Below are 7,017 nucleotides of genomic sequence, written 5' to 3' on the forward strand. Positions count from 1 at the left end.
CTCAGGGTTCACCATTTCTGACAAAACCCCTTTCCTGGGCCCTGCGGCAGCACTCAGATCTTGCCAATGAGACTCCCCGCGGTGCGTGCATCTGCTGCGGCCCCAGCCGGGTTCAGCGTCGGCCAGGGGACTGCGGGCTCGCGCGGCGGGTGGGGCCCTGTTCCTGTAGCGCTTATCCAAGAGAGCAAGCTCCAGGGAAAAGCAGCTGATGACCTGCCTCCACCTTCTGGCCCTGGAATTTCTTACCTCATTTCACCATCGCCTCCCAGTTTCCACTGCCAGAGCCAAATGTCTTTGGCATCTGTCGTGGTAACTCATGCATTTCCCTGGATGATGGGAGGAGAAAAATCCTTACTGAGTTGAATTCTGCTATGTGTTGGGCTATGTGTGCGCGTGTGTTTTGTGACCCAGAGTCAGTATTAGCTTGTCTTTACGTTTACCTTGAAGAAATGTGGGAGAGTGGAGGTTGGCCCTAGGACTCCTTGTACATATGTGAGCTTAAGTCCTATGAGGAAGAAGAGTATATGAATAGAAGTAAGACTTGAGTGTCTGGGAATGTGTGGTTATGTACTAGTATGTGTGTGTTTGGGGGATTAAGGGGTGGGAGGGTAAATAAATATGAAGACTGTCTTAAACACTGTATACAGTCATCCTCAATTTCCCTGTGGGATTGGTTCCAGGACTTCCCCACCCCACCCCCCACACCCAAATCTGAGGATATTCAAGTAAGTTCCTTATATAAAATGGCATTATATTTGCAAGTAACCCCACATATCCTCCTGTATACTTTAAATCACCTCTAGATTACTTATAATACCTAATACAATGTAAATGCTATGTAAATAGTTATACTGTATTGTTTAGGGAATAATGACAAGGAAAAAAGTCTGTACATGTTCAGTACAGATGCAACCATCATGGCCTAAATACACAGTGCACGTCAGCAAAAATGTAATATTTTTTATTTGCAATTGGTTGGATTCTGGGGCTAGAAACCTGAGGATAGAGAGGGCCAACTCTACTTAACTGGTTTTATCCTGATCATTATACTATGAATAGGGGCATATGCCCCGGCTCCACCACTCAGGAGCTGGTTTTCTTGGGCAGATGATCAAACTTCTGTGCACCTCAATTTCCTCACCCACAAAATGGGGTCAGTGCTTGGGGTGGTTGTGAGGTTTCGATGATTTACTACTGTCAGAGTATTGGAAGGAGCGCCAGACATCTCATCACTCGTTGGTCATTATTAGCTACTGTTTTTATTGAGCAATTTGATTGGCATATTTTACCACATGTCTTAAGGCTTAGTCAACGATCTCATCATTCCCTCTAATTTCTATTCCAGCCTTTACCAATCTCCTCAAACTCCTAAAACGACTCCGCATCAGGGACAATCCCAACTGCTTGATAAGAAGAAATGAGGACTTTTCTCGACTTTCTCCCTCTCAAAACAAACTCACCTGCAGCCGTACAGAATGACAGCTGTTCCGTTTCATTTTGAGTCTTGGAGTATTCGTCTAAACTGTAAGTATCGTTTTGTCAATCTCTCTCCAACTGTTATGTGGTTCATATGTGTGTATATTTATTGAGGGATATAGGGAACATTAAAAATACGTGCCTACCACAGTCACAATGTAGATATGGGTCCAAAACAGACATACAGGATATAACTGAGAGCAGCCATGATGCATAACCACATTATATAACCAATTGTTACAAGTATTAAATTTCAGTAGTGATGATAATACAGTATTATAAAAACTAGCCAGTTGTTTATGATTGATACGTCCTCTGACAAATAATGTAGATTTTAAAATAATACTTACATTTTCATGTAGAAAAAGCGCTGGACTGCTATTACTTTTTTCCTACTACTAACTACTGATCTGACCTAGGAGAGACACTTCAACTTCTCTGCTAGAGATTCTCACTGGTAAAAAGAAGTAGCCAGGTTACATCATCTTTGTGATCTCTTCCATCTGTAAAAAAAAATATATATATATATATATATTCTTTTTAAATATATTTTATTAATTTTTTACAGAGAGGAAGGGAGAGGGATAGAGAGTTAGAAACATTGATGAGAGAGAAACATCCATCAGCCGCCTCCTGCACGCCCCCTACTGGGGTTGTGCCCGCAACCACAGTATATGCCCTTGACGGGAAATGAACCTGGGACCCTTCAGTCCGCAGGCTGACGCTCTATCCACTGAGCCAAACCGGTCAGGGCATCTGTAAAATATATTGATTCTATTGGAAAATTTATAGCTGAAAGGCAGTGAACACACTAGCCTACATAATACATGCAGTTTTCTCATTTGTGTTAGGTAATTTGGATACTTGTCAGCCAAGAGTAATTCAAAGTAGTTTACTGATACTGTGCAAGTTAAAAATACCAATGCTATTTGAGCTAGAACACCATATGTGAGGAAACAAAATAGGATGGAAATGGCTCATCCAAAATGTTATAGATGCAGAAAATTGTCACCACTTTTTTTTGAACCGTAGGAAAATGCCAAAAATAACGAGTGGTATGTCTGTGTGACCTGGTAGGAAAGCTGAGGCCCAGGTGGCCCCAGCTTCCTCTCAGTCATTTCTTCAGCGATGTACTTGTGATACAGGTAAGGACCTCAAAGATACAGCATAAACCAAAGCTATCTTTAATTTCTTTTTTTAAAGATAGTTTATTTGCCTGATACACATGTGTTATAAGGGTTACATACATGCAGAAGACTTATCTTGCTCATGGTAAGCACTCATTAAGAGTTGGCTGTTAGTATTCTTCCTATTATAATTAGTACAGTAGAAAGTTCAAGTGCATACATTACATTGTTTTTATTTCATGACCTTAGGTTATAAGAATTTTATCAAACTCAAATACACATTAGGGGGCAATGGGAATGACAGACGTTAGCATTAGATTTGCCTATCTTTGAAGATGGGTAGGTTCAAATGAATTACAGGTATAAAAGGGACCCTGAACTTTCTTCTGGTATAAGTTCGAAGCTGAGTGATTTTTAAGAGAGGGAGAGAGACATTACAGAACAAATAATCATGAGGTGTTGCATCTCCTGAAAGGTAAACATCTCTAGTATAAATCATATAGATCACTTCTGATATACGTGATGCTGGACATGTGCCTGGGTATATTTGCATTTGTTCATATAGCTGTATAAATAAATAAAAATTGAATTTTATGAAATCTTTTGAGATAACTTACATAAATACAGTCAGCTTGAGTTGCTCCAAAATCATTGTTAGTCATCTCTAGTTTTGCTATTCACCTGATTGAAAGAAGAAGCCTGTATATACTTTATGAATTTGGAGAGTTCTAGCAGAGTGATCATGTAGTAAAGATTGGTGGAATGAATAGCCACAGGCATATAGCTTCTTGAGGAATGAACATTGCAAAATGAAAGATTGTTGGAGTGTCACCATTCTCAAAAGGTTAGGAATCACCAGTTTAAGCTGTCTAGTTTTGATGGTGTGTGTGTGTGTGTGTGTCTTGTAGCAACCTAAAGGCTATTTTTCTTGTTCATTTAAAGAATTCCAGGTCTTGCCCTAGCTGGTTTGGCTCAGTGGATAGAGCGTTGGCCTGCGGACTGAAGGGTCCTAGATTTGATTCCGGTCAAGGGCACATGCCTGAGTTGTGGGCTCGATCCCCAGTAGGGGGAGTGCAGGAGGCAGCCAATCAATGATTCTCTCTCATCACTGATGTTTCTATCTCTCTCTCCCTCTACTTTCCTCTCTGAAATCAATAAAAATATATTATTATTAAAAAAAAAAGAATTCCAGGTCTATGTGATCATCTTACAGGCTATCTTATAATCTAATTATTGAGAAATACAACATGTATTGAGCATCTTGTCTACTCTGGCTTATTCTCACTGGGCCATGAGATTTTAGTTTATTCATTTGAGATCCTTTGCACCTAGAAAAGTACCCTGCAGATAATACGCCCTATTAATGAGATTGACCTAGAAAAATTCTTCCTTATATCCTACAAAATACACACAACTTTTAATTTTTAAAAAAATATATTTTATTGATTTTTCACAGAGAGGAAGGGAGAGGGATAGAGAGTTAGAAACATTGATGAGAGAGAAACATCGATCAGCTGCCTCCTGCACATCTCCCACTGGGGATATGCCCGCAACCAAGGTACATACCCTTGACCGGAATCGAACCTGGGACCCTTCAGTCTGCAGGCTGACGCTCTATCCACTGAGCCAAACCAGTCAGGGCGCACACAACTTTTAATTTTTAAGTGTTTTCTTATGGACACAGATAATAATTGTGTCAACAAATTCCTCAGAGAATCTCCACATTTAAAAAATGGTAATTAAAACTTCATTTTAAGCTAAGCAATTCAGTTCTTCAATGTTTGCCCATAAAATCTACCTTTGATCCCTTTTGATGGTACAAATTGCCATGGCTGTTCTTTTCCTAGGGCAGAAGAACTAATATTTATTGACTTGGTGAGTTAGACCTTAGTTTAAATCCTAGCTCTGTTATTAAAACTCTGAGGCTCTGGGCAAGTGATTTAAATTCTTTGAGCTTTAGATTTTGAATATGTCTCTTGTTAAGCTTTACAAAAATAAACGAATAAGACCCCAAAAGAGTAGGGATAAAGGAACTTATTTTGTAGGGTTGTTATATGAAATAATACATGTGTAAAGCACCTGGCACAAAGTAGGCACTCAGTGAGTATTATTTCCTACCACCCTCTCTAACCCTTACCCATTGTCGGAGCATCCAGCTGGAGTGTGATGCAGCTAGGACTTGATTTTGGGTCCACTTCTGTTTCTTAGACCTCATTGCCTCTACATCTAGTTTCTCCACCTCTTACTTTAAATAGTGGCAATAAAAATTGAGTGTAAAATTCTAAAGAGGTCTTCCTAATGGAAAGATTAGGAACACTATGGTATGAAAGTGGGTGCAAATAACAAGAAAGACAAAAATTGGCCCAAGTTATGAGTCCATGGCGAATGAAAGCTTTTCAAGACAGGAAGGCTGTGATGGGGGAGAACATGATAACTGTTCAGTGATGGTGGGGTGGGGGGGTGGAACACCTCAATACACAATGCGTTTTGGCCAGTGTGCAGTAGTTAGAGCTGGCGTTTAGGTTCTATGGTTGGTAAAACAGAAACAACAGCAATCAAGAATAAGCACACAGAATCACTTAGACTCATGAACTTACATAGTGCCACAATTTAAGACAAAGCTAATGAACTGATAGACAATGGTAATTTTTTTTATATGAATGAATGGGTGGATCTGTGATAAATTTAATAATGCTTTCTTTCTGTAACAAAAGTGAAGAGTTAGGAGATAACTTGAGCTTCCATTTAAAGAAAAAGGAAGGTTTTAACTGAAAGGATATATATATATATACCTAAAAGGAAATCACAGTTGAAGTTTTAAATAGAAAAGTGCAATACTTTTCATTAGTAAGGGCTAGTTTAGTTCACCTCAAATACCTAATGGTATCGCAAATAAACATTTTACAAGTCATCACTTTTAAACTATTATTCCAATCTATCTTTCCCCCCTAATGTGATTATAATGGTATTATGTGCTTCAAGTTATAGTTAATTATTTCGGTTTTTATAAGCTTTTTAAGAGTTTGGAAACTTAGCCATGTTTTTTATCCTCTTATAAGTTTGGAAGCAAACTACTTACCTGATTGCAGTTTTCTCTTTCTTTACCAACTTCTGAGGCTTTAATAATGCATTGTAAGATTCAGGAAAAGAGATCTTACAGGATTTCCCCATGCTTTAAGAGAAGATAGGCAACATTTGGAGGAAATCTGGCATGTCTGCAATTTTTTTGCCATGTAGAGAATAGGTACGGGAAAGGCTACAGTCCTTACTTTATCTGGATCATGGCTAGTCAAACTCATGGCACCAGGGGAGCCTTGTGAGCCATTGTTGTTGCAGGTAATGAGTTACCACAATGAATACAAAGCTGGGCTCCGGTGTTGGAAACCTAGGTCGGGCAAGTCTGACCTCTCTGAGTCTCCGTGCTTTTGAAAGGAGCAGTTTCACATGAAAGAGCTTTGTTAAACTGCCCTTCCTTAAATGCATCAGTTGGGCCTTGCTAGTGAACTAACATCACCTTCCTGGGGTAGTTCCATAGAACAAGGCAACTCCTGGAAAATGCGTTTTGCATCAGCATATATTTTGCATCAGCCTCTTCTGCAAAACTTTTCATTTTGCTTTTTGTTTATATTTTAGGTTCTGTTTGTTGGTTGAGCCTTCTATGAATCCTTATCTTAAGCCAGAGTTCATCTCTGTGAGAATGTCAGGCTGAGAAGCTCATCCACAAGGTGATCTCCCAACTCCCGCTTCCCTCTCTGCACATGGGCCTGAATAGTGTGGACAATAGGATCAAATAATTACCTTCAGACTTTTGCTTTAACTGGAATGTGGTTTGATGGATGAGAACAGAAAACCTCACTAATGGGAAAATATAGTAATTCTAAGTATGTTATTTCCCTAATGATTGCTTCCAGTTATATAAAATAAAATATATGGAAACCATATAATTTTATCTTGAGCATACTTCATGGGGTTATATCCTAAACTTATTATTTTCTTTCTATCATTTTCTATTCATATATAGTATTATGAGACTTGTGATTTTTTTTCTGATGGCTACTACTCTTTAAACTTTTTATCTTTACCTCTCTAAGAAAAAAAATGTTTATACTTTTTTTACTTAAATCCAGGATAGTCTTCTTTCTGAACTGAATACTGTATAAATAGAACTAAAATTTTGCTTCCTTTTTTAAAATATTCTCTTTGCTTCTCATTCATATATGAAGGGATATAACCAAACTGTGCCCTGGATTGAAACCGCTTCTTAGTGACATGGCTTTGAGCAAGTTTTTATCGTTCTGAACCTTAGTTTCCTCATCTGTAAATGCTAGTAATTGCTGTACCGCTTTCCTCAGAGTGCTTTTGTGAAGCTAAAAGACTCCCTGGCACATGGTAGGTACTCAGCCACTTGCTATCT

At 38.7% G+C, this 7,017-nt stretch overlaps 1 long non-coding RNA gene across 1 annotated transcript; it reads left to right on the forward strand.

The window, feature by feature from the left end:
- The first annotated feature begins 600 nt into the window (after positions 1-600).
- LOC106694791 lies at positions 601-6,460 on the forward strand. The gene is made up of 3 exons (XR_002827019.1): positions 601-725; positions 1,346-1,524; positions 6,237-6,460. It is a non-coding gene; the product is annotated as an uncharacterized LOC106694791 (long non-coding RNA).
- Positions 6,461-7,017: the final 557 nt, after the last annotated feature.

The sequence above is a fragment of the Myotis lucifugus genome, unplaced genomic scaffold, assembly GCF_000147115.1.
Source record: "Myotis lucifugus unplaced genomic scaffold, Myoluc2.0 scaffold_6, whole genome shotgun sequence".
Taxonomy (NCBI): domain Eukaryota; kingdom Metazoa; phylum Chordata; class Mammalia; order Chiroptera; family Vespertilionidae; genus Myotis; species Myotis lucifugus.